General features: G+C 38.4%; 1 long non-coding RNA gene across 1 annotated transcript; it reads right to left on the bottom strand.

Moving 5' to 3' along the window:
* Window positions 1-4,323: 4,323 nt before the first annotated feature.
* Window positions 4,324-8,975, bottom strand: LOC130010948 (uncharacterized). The gene is made up of 3 exons (XR_008786241.1): window positions 8,893-8,975; window positions 8,417-8,597; window positions 4,324-4,422 (listed from the first exon to the last, which is right to left on the bottom strand). It is a non-coding gene; the product is annotated as an uncharacterized LOC130010948 (long non-coding RNA).
* Window positions 8,976-15,107: the final 6,132 nt, after the last annotated feature.

Below are 15,107 nucleotides of genomic sequence, written 5' to 3'. Positions count from 1 at the left end.
TCGGAACCCCGCCAGTTGACTCAAGGACAGACCGTATGATACAGCGTAGCACGTGCTAACCAATTAGATATGTTGTGTCTGATATATATTGTATAAGTTCTTCATTTGTGAACATACCCTCAAAGCATGTCAAATGTCCATGACTATTTATCATATCACAACCTGCATAGGTATTTGCATTTCAATATCCCCTACTTTTTTTGAGTAGTATATTGTATATTATGTAATAGTTGCGCACCGCACATAACTCACGAACATTGTACATAAATAATAAAGAATATTTTCCCACTATATGTACTAGCTGCACTATATGTACTAATGTATTCATTAGCCCAGTCGGATCAGAACAGTAGGACGTTAAACCCCGTGTTATTTGAAAGGTCTATCTGGCTTTTTATGGTATCACTGATCGATCAGTACTCGGTAGCTATTACTTCCATATCAATGAGTTTTAACTTCAAATGCTCTTACTTATTATAGAATTGAAATTCCTATAATAAGTAAAAATATAAGTAAAATCTATTTATAGTAACAGCGATAACTAAAACGGCTAAACATTGTATTTTCCCCAAATAAACATTGTTATTCAAATTATTGCACATTTATCTAATGTTTGGGTAATACTGGCTCATTATTTTACATAATAGATTGATTTTTAGCAGTATGGGTTAATATTTGTTAGTATTGGGTCATCAAGGGAGGTAACTGGAGCATCGAGACTTTGACCATCACCTCTGCCGTACATTTTTGCAAGTTTTCCACGAATTAACTCAATATCTTTATAATATTGAAGCAAATTGTTAATTTTTACAATATTGGGGTAGTATGATGGTGGTATTTGGTGGTATTTAGTTAGTATTTGTTGGTATTGAGTAGTATTGGTAAATCGACGAACAGTGTTTGAATAACCATTTTCTGACAAGGTAGTGCTGATATTCATGACTTTGTGAATATTCATGATTTTGATTTTGTTGAATATTCATGATTTTCGGGGCCGAAGGATCAGAAAGTAAACAGACATGTATTAGGGTGATCGCCTACCAAAATGACGTCACTGCCTATAAATTCCTTTGACCAGGCCTATCAAAAATTCGAAATAGTCAACCCCCTTTCAATATTTTTATCATATGATTGTGAGATATTTGACTCTTTGTGGTTATGAAGATTAAGATCATCGGAATGCTCAAAACAATGTTACAGGCCAAGAAATGAAATGAAATGAAATGGGGTTTAACGTCCTACTGTTCTGCTCCTATGCTGGGCTAATGAAGACGGACATACGCCATACAGTGTGCTATGAGGAAAATTTTGCCCGGGTAGCGGCACTATCGCCTACTCTTATATCGAATTCCAACTGCCAAGGGATCTTTTACGTGCATTCTAATGTATACACGGGACCTCGGTTTTTCGTCTCATCCGAAGGACTAGACAGCTGTCCTTGTCGGGCCCTCCGTCCTGCATCACTGACAAGGGGGAACCACGCCGGAAAATCTCGATGAACTTTCTCGGCCAATGCAGGGATCGAACACCCGACCTCCAGGCTAGCGAGCCATCGTCTTACCCACTTAGCCACGTAATCCCCCTACAGGCCAAGAAATTTCATAGATTTAACATTGAAATCAGTGTGGTGAGAGAATAGGTGGTCGGAATTCTAATCATCGATAACAATCACAGAAGGTAAAGGGGGATAACTCTTGATAACAGTCATGGATTAAAAACATTGCAGTCAATGGGGAGAGAATTACAAGCCTAATTCCTAACCATGACAAAGGGGACATAACTCTTGATATGTCATGATTTAAAACATTGTAGTCAATGGGTGGGGGGGATTACAAGCCTAAATCCTAACCACGACAAAGGGGAGATAACTCTTGATATGTCATAGATTTCACACTGCAGTAAATGGGGAGAGAATTACTAGCGCCGATCCTAACCATTACAAAGGGGAAATAACTCAAGTCACAAATGATCCCATAAATGCCAACGAGGTAGACAGATTCATCTATTTGGGACACTGTGTTGATAAATTCTTCCACCCTCCCAATGTGGCAACCCGTCGTGAAGAGCGCGGGCATTTATTTATATATCAAACTCATATCCTACTCAAATATCATGTCCGTATTAATTTATATGGTCCTAAATGAGAATATTTGCCGCCAAACAATCTCATTATTGGTTGTCTTAGCTGAATGTTACGTTTTATCCAGTGATCTCGGGAGACAAGTAACGCGCAACAATGTAAAGCAGGTGTAAGAAACAAGATTTGGGTACATTCGTGATACTACTGTATTCCTACCTCGTATAAGAATCGTGTGGCTGAAGGAAATATCGATCCTATACACCCCCTCAAAAATTAAGCACCACCAACTTCAATAATAAATTTTGAAGCGAAAATTCAACATAGAAGAAAACGGTCAATGATGTTTAAAACTAGGTTTCGTTATAGAGAGGTAACAGACAAAGACAACTTTGCATGACATGCACGTGCGCGGTGAAAGTCACTGTAGCAAGGTGACCCTACAACTGTAAAAATCAAAGTTTTGTCCTGTCATTGCTAAGAGGTTTCAGAGTCGTAAAGCGATTGAAAAACGCATTGGACCTATGCCTCGACGGCGTATTAATAACAATGAGAGGTGGCAAATCATCGGAATGCGAAATGCTGGCATGTCATGTAGGGAAATTGGACGGCAACGTAACATAAACCACAGCGTCATCAGTCGTCTTGTAAGGGAGCACAGAGCTACGGGGGATGTCAAAGATCGTCAACGAAGTGGAAGACCACGAAAAACCACACCTCGTGATGACCGACTCCTTGTAAGACATGCCAGGCAGGACCCAAGATCGACAAGTCGGAGTCTCAGAGACAGGTGGCTAATCAACACCCGATTGTCCCTTAGTACGGTGAAGCGACGACTAAAAGCAGGTGGACTGGCAGCACGTACACTTATCAGACGTCCTCTCCTCACTCAGAGACATATCCAAGAACGATTACAGTGGTGCAATGCAAGGAGTGGTTGGAACATCCGGTCTTGGAGACGTGTCCATTGGTTGGACGAAAATCGGTTTCTGTTACATGTAACTGACGTGAGAGCCCGGATTTGGCGTCTACGAGGCACTGCTTACCAACAGCATAACATCCAGCCAGAGATTCCATTCGGTGGTGGTTCTGTGATGGTTTGGGGATGCTGTTCATATGACTGCAAACTGGAGCTGATTCAAGTTCAAGGCAACCTCAATGGCGACAGATATCAAAATCAAATCCTCCAAAGGGAAATTGTGCCCCATTTCGACAACCACCCGTTGGCGAGTCGACCAATCTTTATGGACGATAATGCCCGGCCCCACCGAGCCAATGTGGTGAGGGAATATCTTCGACGTAACGCCATTGACACTCTCCCTTGGCCGGCAAGAAGCCCTGACCTCAATCCGATTGAACATTTATGGGACATTTTGGGTCGCAGGGTGCGAGTACGGGACCCTGGTGTGCAAAATCTTGCGGAACTTACACAGGCTCTTCGAGAGGAATGGAATAATATTCCACAGAATCAAATCACACGACTCATTTCCAGCATGAGTAAGCGTGTTGAAAATTGCATCGGTGTCAGAGGAGGTTACACCCGATATTAACTGCAATTTGGGTGAAGAAAGAGAGACAATTAACAAGTTATTTCAAGACCTTTCGGATAAAAAAACAGTTGACCGGTTTCTGTGGACAGTGATACTTTATTGGCTATCAAATTTGCTGAAATATTCATGTATTGAAATATTGTTCATTAAACATTTCTTTGTCAATTTATGTAGTCATTTATCATGTGTAATACAAGTTTGCTGTCATACAAACACAGAGATGACATATTTAAGGAAAGTTTTGCAGCAGTTATTGATACACAGTGGGGGTCATTTCAATCATATCAAACAAACTCTGGTGGTGCTCAATTTTTGAGCGGGTGTATATTAGAAGCCAGTCTCGTCTGACATCTTCATTAACTTTGAAATATAGTTTTGTCGCGGGGAGCAGATGGTTGGGGTGACACATCTGGTTCGTGCGTGTCTTAAGTATCGTAAAGATCTGTCATGTATATAACATTGTAAGTTCGATTGGATGGCTGGAAGTGAACCAGGGCAGGATCGTCTGTCTAGGAGCTTGTGGGCGTTCCTGTCACTGTTAAAGACGCATGAACAAAGTTAGTCCCGAACTGAATCTCACCCGCTCTCCGTCGCTCGTCCTCTCTCGCTCTCCACCATTCTCTCCATCTTTATACACCCCCCCCCCATGTCTTTAACAACTGAAATGAACCAAAACAACAAATGTACCATATTTTATTTTGTTTATCCTCTAGCAATATTTAAATATACTTCAAGACAACCACGAACTTTAGATGTCGCTTTCTCTGTCAAAATGATCTTAATGTGGTAGGTTCCCTGAAATAAAGTCCTAGTTATAATATAAAATTGGTATTATTCGAACCTATGTTATGTCCAGGTGGAATTTACTGCTGTTGGGCTAGTCAGACTATAGCTATCATATAACTGTATGATCAAGACTTAGTACTAGCCAGACTATAGCTATGGTATTACTGTATGATCAAGACTTGGTACTAGCCCAGCTATAACTTATAGTGTGGCGTCACACTATACGCACCTCATCTTAAAATAGTAATAATTTCAAATTAACTGCCCTGGATTATTCTAGAGCAATTCGTTGATCAATAGTAATACTCGCATGAACATTTTATCCCGAAACAAATTTTACTCGACTTCAATGACTGCTTTATACAATTAATAAGTGCCCAGAAAACTCTTTTATTGATAAATTTAAAAGGACTGTCTCTTCTCGGCCACCAAATCGCAGAGAAAAAATAAACAACCGGTATTTGATCAAACGCTGAGTTAATTCGATCCTAATTCCCAATACCCAGGAAAGGGTGTATAGAGCGAATTGTCTGCACATTCCATCTATTATATTATATTCAACAAAGAAATATTTTCTTACAAGCATGGCGATTTTAACGAGCTCAATAGACTTCTACAAAACGCTGATTGGAAAGCCGAACTTGAATATTTAAGCACTAAAGATGCGTGCACATTATGTTATGGCAAAATAACTGAATCTATAGGTAGCACAATTCACAAAACCAAACGATAAACCGTGGTTTAGTTCAGATTAAAGAAAATATATCCAAATCCGCTAATACACCAAACAATCTCAGAATCTAAATGACATTGAAAAATATAAAGATCAACCCAACAAAGTTAACAATTTAAAAACAAATCCTAAAAAGCAAATTACAATGAGAAAATTCTAGATAACGTTAAAAAATATCCAAACTAAAAGAATATTATTTGAAATGTATGAACCAGTGTAGAATTATCGAACTTCCTTGTTGTGTTTCCTTTGTGATCGTAAATACAACTACAGGTTAGTTCGTTTCTACAACTTTAATGTTAAACTAGTTGTCTTCGAAAGCGCCTCGTTCTCAATAAAACACAGATGATACCTGCTCATTATATCTGGGTGAGCTCTGATGAATTTCGCTCCACATCCTCTTTTATAACCCCTTAATTTCTGTACGCCATAGACAGACCTTGGCGTTAATGTCCTTCCCAAATATGGAGTAAGCACCCCCTTCTCCAAAGACCGGATGGCGGGGGGCATTACCTTATTTGCTCTACCAAACACAGATAGAATTTGATGGATATTTTTACAGTGGTAAGAATTTACCAAAATATCACTGTTGTTTTATATATAAATATATCATTCACTTTCCTTTGAACGTCGGATTTGACTCTATAGAAAATGTGAACCAATAATTAGTTAAAGATACAACTATGGTCGCAAGGACCATAGTTATATTTGTTGTTGAAAAGAAATAAATGTTCAGATATTCCTCACTTACTCTAAGAAGACGGAAGCAAACTCAAACTTTAATAAAGCACAAACGCTAAACAGTTTCTTTGGGTCTATTGCCAATAATACAACCGAACAATACCTTCCAACTTTTAATTCCAGAACTTCTAAGCACTGTAAGTAAACCTCTATGTTTGTTTTCCTATCTTGCATAAAATTTACTGTTTAGCGTATCTTTGCTTTAGTGTGTTAAGTTTAATTTGATCGGGAGACGTGTTCGTCGACGTCAACGTCAACCCACAACATTGCAAGAATTGACCATGGCACTGCAAAAGCAGTGGGTTAGATTGCCCCGAAATCGTGATTGGACGGTTGATTAGGGGCATGCCACGACGAATTGCTGAATGTCTGAGAATGGTTAGAGCAATTACTCATTATTAAGACAAAAATCAAAAACGTCCATTTTCACTTTTGACCGTGTATCTCTTTGCGAATCAGATGGGCCGTTAGATAAGCCGCCCATATGAACTGTTTATGTTCATGTGTAGGCAATTGACCTGTTATTAACATACACCGGTTACCTCTAATAAAACAGCAGTTTTGTATTGTTTCTGAATATCCCCTACTTTTTTTTGGAAAAGTATTGGTGAGTATTATTTACTAAATTGTGTACCATAAGTGATAAACGTATACTATATTATGCAAAATAATGTGACAAACTGAACTGTGGGAGTTCTAAGATAACGATGACGATGAGAGAGGCTTACAACTGCCATGATAAATTTAAAACAATTATTTCGAACAACAAAACTATACTATTCAAAAAAAGTAGGGGATATTTGATTTTGGGGGCATAAAACTAAAATATGCAAATGACTACGAAAAAAGTCACTATAGAACCTAACAGAAGAAACATTTCCAGTTACATGTGACGCCCAAACGCACCAATAGCTACCGCATGGAATGCAGGTGATGCTTGGGATCATCATGGGGGTCCAACCCAAGATTTGCACGACTCTGACTTTGAATGTTAAAGTCATTGTGGCATTGAATTCCAGGGTGGAAACATCAGTTTAATTGTTTTAGTGACCAGAAAACAAATTTTGATATGCGTCGGCTTACCCAAAATGAAAGGTTACGTGCCCTTGGCATGCTACAGATCGGCACAACACAGGCGGTTGTGGCGCGGACGATGAATGTTTCTCAGTCTGTCATAAGCAGGCTATGGTCCAGATACCGTGATACACAATCTGTACAGGACAGATCACGCTCAGGTCGACCAAGGGCGACAACTCAAGCCCAGGATCGATTTATCCGTACCTTGGCCTTGAGAAATCGTGTCATCACAGCAAATCAGATCAGCGCTCGTCTTCAAACAGACACTGGTGTGAGAGTGAGTGGCCAGACGATTCGGAATCGACTGCATAGGGGTCACCTTCGCGCCCGACGTCCTCGCGTGATCCCTTGTTTGAGAGATCATCACATTCAGGCAAGACGTCGTTGGTGTAGGGATCGTCAACACTGGGATAATCGACGCTGGAGCAATGTGATGTTTTCAGATGAGTCAAGGTTCACTGTTGATTTTTTGGACAGACGTAGGAGGGTGTGGCGTCGTCGAAACGAGCGCTTCCAAGACGTCAACGTCATCAGACATGATCGATTTGGGGGTGGTTCTGTTATGGTGTGGGGAGGCATCACTGTTGCTGGAAGAACGGCTTTACATGTTGTTGCAGGGCGTGTTACAGGCCAGTACTACCGGGACAACATCTTGGCAGTCCATGTTGTGCCGTTCGCACGACGTCATGGCCGCCGTTTCATCTTCCAGGATGACAACGCAAGATGTCACAGGGCCAGGATCGTTACAGGTTACCTCCAACAACAGAACATCACCACATTACCTTGGCCAGCACTGAGTCCCGACCTCTCCCCCATCGAGCATGTCTGGGACATGCTTGGACAGAGGTTACGTCAACGTCAACAACGTCCTGCCAATGTCCAAGAACTTGCTGCTGCGTTGTAACAGGAATGGGACAATCTGGACCAAAATGACCTTAGACGTCTCATTAGGAGTATGCCACGTCGGATCAATGCTTGTTTGGCAAACAGAGGATGATTTACCCGTTACTGACTTGGTTGTGATGCTGTGGTAACTTTGCTGTTTGACCCCGGGTATCATTTTACCCTTATAATGGTCAGTCTGTGCCTTACTTAGTCTAACGATCATTTGGAATAAATCGATGAATGTGAACTTCATTTCATTTTGTCATTTGTTTCTTCGTCAGTTTCATTAGGTGACTTTAATAACACTTAAAAATCAAATATCCCCTACTTTTTTTGAATAGTATATATCTATACGATATCATAATTATAAACCGCCGAATACTACATCACACTAGGAAACACTCAAAACCTAAAACCCCCATGCGTTAGAACCAAGACATTCCAAAAATCCTTGTTCCCCTCTAGCATCAAAGTCTGGAATCGTCTCAACACTACACCTAAAACATCGAGAAATCTAGTTTCTACCAGCAAGAAAGGCCAAGGAGGCAAAAGAATACTAGTACTTACATTAGCAAAGATCATAGACCACCAGTCGGTGCGTTTGTTGACTGTAAATGTACTTGGTGGAAGATCGATCGCCATTGGGTTAAATGGACAGGTACATGGTAGACCATTACCAGATAATTGCTTGGAACACCCCGAGTCATCTTTAAAGACGTTCAAGAAGTGGCATGGATCTTCATAATGACTGAAAAATTAATAAAATTCATCGACTTGCGAATTCGGAGTATCCGGTTGCTAAATTTCAATCAACTACATATTTACACACCGAAAACCTAGACTCGACTGCATTGTGAAAAACTAGAATACAGATACATGGTGAAAAACTATAATCCAACTAAGAAATAAAGATAAAATTACGCCCCCCCCCCCCCCCGTCCCCCAACAAAAAAACACCCAATACTGGCACCTGTCAATATATTTCACAGATTTGTGCCAAAAAGATGTTTTGGGTAATATACCCACCATGTTTCTACACTTACCATGTTCCGAAATCGTGGACGCAGGATATGTTAGTAAACTGTCCTAGCATTTCCTTCTCATAAACGACATCTATGGCCACATTATCCTTCAATTCATGGTTGAGTGCGCCCTTCAGTTCAACAACTATCGTCCCAGGTAGACGAATTGTATTAGGGCTTATGCCAAATTTACTAATGGTGATCCATGCGTCAGCTGGGTTAGCTTCAAAGATATATAAATTAAAAACATATCATATTTCAACTTGTTTAACGTTATACATCTCTGATGCATACGTCATACATTGTACTATTTTGTCAAAACTTGAAATTCCAACTGCCATGGGTTCTTTAACTATATCCCAAGTGGTTGCTCCAAAAAATTATTTCGTTATTGACTTGTTACAGAGACCCATTATACATTTCACAATACAATGTTAATAATATAATCTATTAATTATTACACGTATGAATAAACCCAGGGCGAACTGGTATATAAACCTACCACAATCTCCCCATTCTATATTACCAGTATGAATAAACCCAGGATGAATTGATATTAATTTTGGTATAAACAGTTACAAGAGTAAAAGCAACATGTCTAAGATTTCTTTTATTTACTAAGGTATTTTAGTGAACTTTATAACTGACTTAATGTTTCAGAAGTCGAGTGCTAAACCATTATTATTATTATTATTTTTATTATTATGTACTACTGTTATCTTCCTGGTATCACGAAAGATGTAATTGTCTTTAGATTCATCTATGTTCCAGTACCTGTGGTTTTCACTTTTATTTTATTCAGAGTATTATCTCCACCCCTCCCTCTCTCTCTCTCTTTCTCTCCCTTAACGCTCCGAATAATATAAAAGTGAAAACTATAGGTACTAGAACATATAGTTTGTACATAGATAAATCTAAGGCAATCCAATTAGCGATGCTAAACGCCGCTAGGAGCGCTGGCTGTACTATTTACAGACATCACAAAAAGTTGCCCGAGAAAAGTATACGTCGTGTTACGCCTTGTCATGAATATTCAAAGTGTCAAACATTGACCACGTGATGTTTACCATAGAGAAAAATAGATGAACTTGCTGTCGAGTAGGCTTTTGAGAAGCTGAGGTAAGATTTTCTGATATTTTTCATGAATTGAAAATTTGAAGTTGAGAGAAATTTTCGAAAAAGGCCCTCGACGCTCAAGATTTTGGTATATTTGGAAAGCCCAATTCATTAACTACTTAGTTTGACCATTTGTTAAGTCCGTATCCCCCGTAGGAATTCGTAAAATGGCTGAAATTGAACCATGTGGAATTAAAGGGAGGTAACTCGTGGTTGATCAGGGTTCAGACCATAATTAACCCCCCCCCCCCACACACACACACACACACACAGACTTCAGTGTAAAAAAAATGATGTTAGATTTGGACAGGGTTTTTTATTATATTGAATGTTACTAAAGCTACCAACCAAACTTTAGCCAGACATTTCACTAACAAAGGATAAAAATTGTGAATGTTGTTGACCACCTTGGATTTTATTTTCAGGAACTGTAGCTGAAGAAGTAAGCTACATAATATATACTCATCCAAATCCAAACATAGCCAAAGGCGATCCCTGATATTACTTTGTACAACATAAAATAGACAAATGATGATGATATATAGGCCTACTCATACAATTTGCATAAGGACTATAAAAAGGAGGACTATAAAAAGGGGGGCTTGAAACTGACTGTTTCTCAGCATTCTCAAGAAAGTCCATAATTATTATAAATTTGGTATGAATCATAGAAGTTAGTTTAATTTATTGTTTGAAATCAGTGTTAGTAATCTTATTTTTGTTATTTCAATATTTGTGATAATATTTATTTTATTTTTAACATTTTCTACCTGAAAGAAGTGGCCTGATGCGTCAAATGTTTTTGTTTATTTTGAAAAATATCGCATATGAATAATGTGATTATTTTATATTGTTATTATTGTTTCTTTTTGTAAGATACATGTATTAGAAATCTTATATTTGTTGATAAATGTGATAATGGTTTCTTTTTTTTTATCATTTATTTTAAACCGGTGGGTGAACATTTTTAATTTCATATTAAAAAGTAACAGATATGAATTTTGATCTTATTGTGATTTTGTTTTTAATATTTTTATATTTTTATGACATAGATAATGTCTCGGCAAGATGTATCACCATCTGAATGTTTATATTGTTTTTATTTTCATGGGATAATGTCTCAACAAGAAAGCTAGACTTCTACATGTATCACAAATTAATTTTTTTAATACTCTTTCATGTAGATCATATCTTACTTTTTATAAGCTTACCTTTTAATTTGGACTCTTTTAAGATATTCAAATGTTTTAATTATGTCTATTAATTATGTCTGTTTTTATTTGAAATTGTAGTGATGTTGATCACAAAAATATAGCTGTTATATAAATCATAGTTTAATTGTTAATTTTCATTCCTGAAACAAACAATTTCAAATTGATGTACATGGCAGCTTCTAAACAACTAAAGCAGTTGGCGTGGCAAAGGCGGCAAATCTGCCAAAAGCTTACAGGTTTATTTCTCATTTTGCCACACACTTTCATGATTTTTAAAAATATCCACAGTATACGTTAGTATAACCGGTTTATAATTGTTGTATGACTGTGAATGGCCAGTGGTCAATGGCCTCGGAACCAGTAGGTGCCCAATTACATACATAAACTTGTTTCTCTTCGACATTGACATCATACAGTCAAAAATTGTGATTTAAGGTGTTGTCATGCAAAAAATAAATAACAGAACAGACTGAAAACACTTTTATGTGTGCTTATTCATTAAAAAATAAGCCTCTGTATTAATGTCAAAGCGCTACAATTTAAGTACACACAAATTTGAAAAAATTTTTGCTGTGATTTGTGCGAAATCGGCACGGATCCTAACTTTGAACCTCTGTAACATAAAAAGTATATACTAGAATATTATAGCGACAATTTGGCTTTATCAAGTACATCTAGATCTTTAATTAGTGCAATTTTCATAGACCTATCTTGTATAGTTACTGAGATATTGGCTTCGGTCACTTTTTTGCGGTTTTTAAAAAAAGCCGTTTTTTAGCGCCTCTGGTTTGCCTTCTTTAAAACGCTATAACTTTTTTAATTTTCAATATTTTTTCGAAATTTTTTCAGATTATTCATTCTAGATAGTTCACAATTGCAGTATCGTTGTCATTTTTGAGTCAATGGTTGTATCTGAAAACCCGTTGGCAATGCTAATCCAATGACATACCTTTGCCAATCACATTTTGTTAACATTTCATGGATCTTGGCCTTTATAACCACATCATGACAAAAATGAAACAGGAATATTCAACAAAACCTGGCCGAAATTGTAAATTCAAAATATCTGCTATGGTCAACAAAATCAGTTAAGTACAAGACCCAAAACCTCGGAAGGAAATAATTGCTATAAATAGACGAACTGCACTTTCCATCATGAAAGTTATATTAGTCTTTGTTAATAGAGAGGGAAATTATAAAGTCACAAATGAAGGCAGATTACCATTAATTTTCACACTTTTTGTCACAGCAAAACATGGGAGAGAGAAAGATGTTAGGCAGGAAGTTCCAGATTTAGGACAAATGAGGCCCTGTGTTAGTTAAGTTATGGGACCCTTTGCATGGGCCCTGAACTTGGTAGGCCTGACATGCCTACACAAATAAAGCAGTAGTTAAAATATGACATGCTACCTGATCAATCATTATTTTCAACAAGTTTTAGGCACATTTATGAATAATATGGAAGGAAGATGACCCTCCCCCCTTCCCGCCCTGGCCAACGGACCACTGTGCTTAATCACACCGGTAAATCGGGTACTATATGTCAGTCAGAGACTCGTACGTGATAAGGAGTAGGCTCGCCTACAAAGTTTTTCTTCTGGTACTCTCAGCGATAAAGAGAGCTGAGCACAGGCGATTCTTTTTAAATATACGCCCTCTCCTCCGCACCTACTTAGAGGGTGGACAGTAACCTTACTGTTCTGTAATAACCGGGATATAAATGAATGGTGTCCGGACAGGCAGGCTACGACCTACTCGTATTTCGACCTAAAATCGTCAAGGGTTCTTTTGTGTGGATGCCAACATACCATACAATACGGATTGCTAGACAAGGTGTCTTACTACACACTCCTCCCTGCACTACTGATAAAATGCAACCACGCTGGAAGATCTTGAAATATTTTCTCGACTGAAGCCAAGATCGAACTCCAGAGGGAACGGGGCTGTATTACTTACCTGGGAGGTTTTCTTGCACCTATTGAAAATTGATTTCATTTTTATATCTTTTTTTAAAGCTAACCCAACTGACACATGAATCACCATTAAAAAATTTGACATCAGCCGTAAACAAATTCCTCTATTTAGCGATATGGTTGGGTACTGACGAGCGCACTCGAACGTGAATTGAAGGATACCGTCAGCATATCGGGCGTTGGATTTGAGAAGAAGCTAGGAATATTTACTAAAATTATCTGTGTCGAGTTGTAACATGGTGAGTATATGTAACTCAAAATATTTGTAGACAAGAAATGAAATGGGGTTATCGAGTCCTTCTGCTCTTCTCCGACTGAGCTAATTACATTATATGGTTCGAAATGAGAACATTTTCCACCAATCATTGTTATTATTGGTAGTATCGGTTGAATGTTACATTGTACGTCGTATCTGCTGATCTGGGAATACAAACAAAGCGCCACAATGTAAAGCAATCGGCAGGACGATTTACCCAATACTACCCAATACCACCCAATACTACAACATAATGGTGCCAAATGAGCATATTACTTGATTTCTTTTTCAAAAATAGATATATCGTGGGAAATGTACTTCAAATATGATTGAGGATATCCGTGATACTACTGTGTGCTAGCTAGGATAAATTCTGGTTAAGTTTAAACTCATAAGAATCGTATGGCTGAAGGAATCTTCGATTCTATTAGAAGCTCTCTACTCAAGGTGGCTGTGTGTAAGACGCTTGGCTCGCTATCCTGGAGGTCAGGTGTTCGATCCCTGCATTGGCCGAGAAAGTTCATTCAGATTTTCCGACGTGGTGCCCCCTTGTCAGTGATGCTGGACGGAGGACCTGGCAAGAACAGCTGTCTAGTCGTCCGGATGGTACTAAAAACCGAGGTAACGTGTACATATATTGACGTGCACGTAAAAGATCGCTTGACAGTTGGAATTCGATATAAGAGTAGGCCGTAGTGCAGCAGTCCGGGCAAAATTTCCCTCATAGTACACTGTATGGCGTATGCCCGTCTTCATTATCCCAGTTCGGAGCAGAATCTAGAACGTTAAACCCCATTTCATTTCATCTCTCTCTCTCTCTCCGCCCCATCTCTCTCTCTCTTACTCTCTAACAGCTAAAATGAACCCAAAACAACAAATGTACCATATTTTATCTAATAATATTTAAATATGCTTCAAGACACCCTCGAACAGTAGATGTCGCTTTCTCTGTCACAGTGGCCTTGATGTGGAAGGTTCCCTGAAATAAAGTCATAGTTTAAGTATAACATTGGCAATAATTGATAGTGGTATTTAAATTGGGAATTGTGATGACATTTTTTAAATCGGTCATTGTAGTCCAAGTTAGTTAAAATTTATATCGGTTTTTATTTATTTTGTACCGCCATCTTTATCTCGTTGTTAAACAAGTATAGTAATAATAATTATGGTATGGTTACCTTACATCTCTTAATGAAGTTCTTTTTATACTTTACATAGTAACATCAATACTAATATTAGAATGTGTGGGCGTATATAGTCGCCACCCTGTGGCTTGTGGACATGATGAAGGCTACAGATTATTGGCAGATTCTTTTCACATTTGGTTTGCAGAATTGTGGCCATGCTTTACGCGTCCTTTCTTACCAGAGTTATGCCCCCGTTTCAAACGACCATGTGAATGCGATAGGGGCCATTGATTTTAAAGGATTTCTTCAAAATTTGGTGGGATGCATTTGGGTTTTAGATTTATCCCCCTTTTGCTGAAAACCTTTTGAAGCAATACAGGCTGGTTTGGTCTGAACTTGTAGGTCATGAAGAGATGAACTCAATTTATATTCAGCGTTTTGAGACTTCCGTTTCGAGGTTACCCCACTTTGCCGAAAACCGAATGTGATTTTGGTGAGAAGTATCGTGGTCACGAGGGGATTAGCCGTATCAATATTTAGTGTTTTATGA

This window comes from Patella vulgata, chromosome 2 (assembly GCF_932274485.2).
Source record: "Patella vulgata chromosome 2, xgPatVulg1.2, whole genome shotgun sequence".
NCBI lineage: Eukaryota > Metazoa > Mollusca > Gastropoda > Patellidae > Patella > Patella vulgata.
This window is presented reverse-complemented; position numbering and strand designations above follow the sequence as displayed.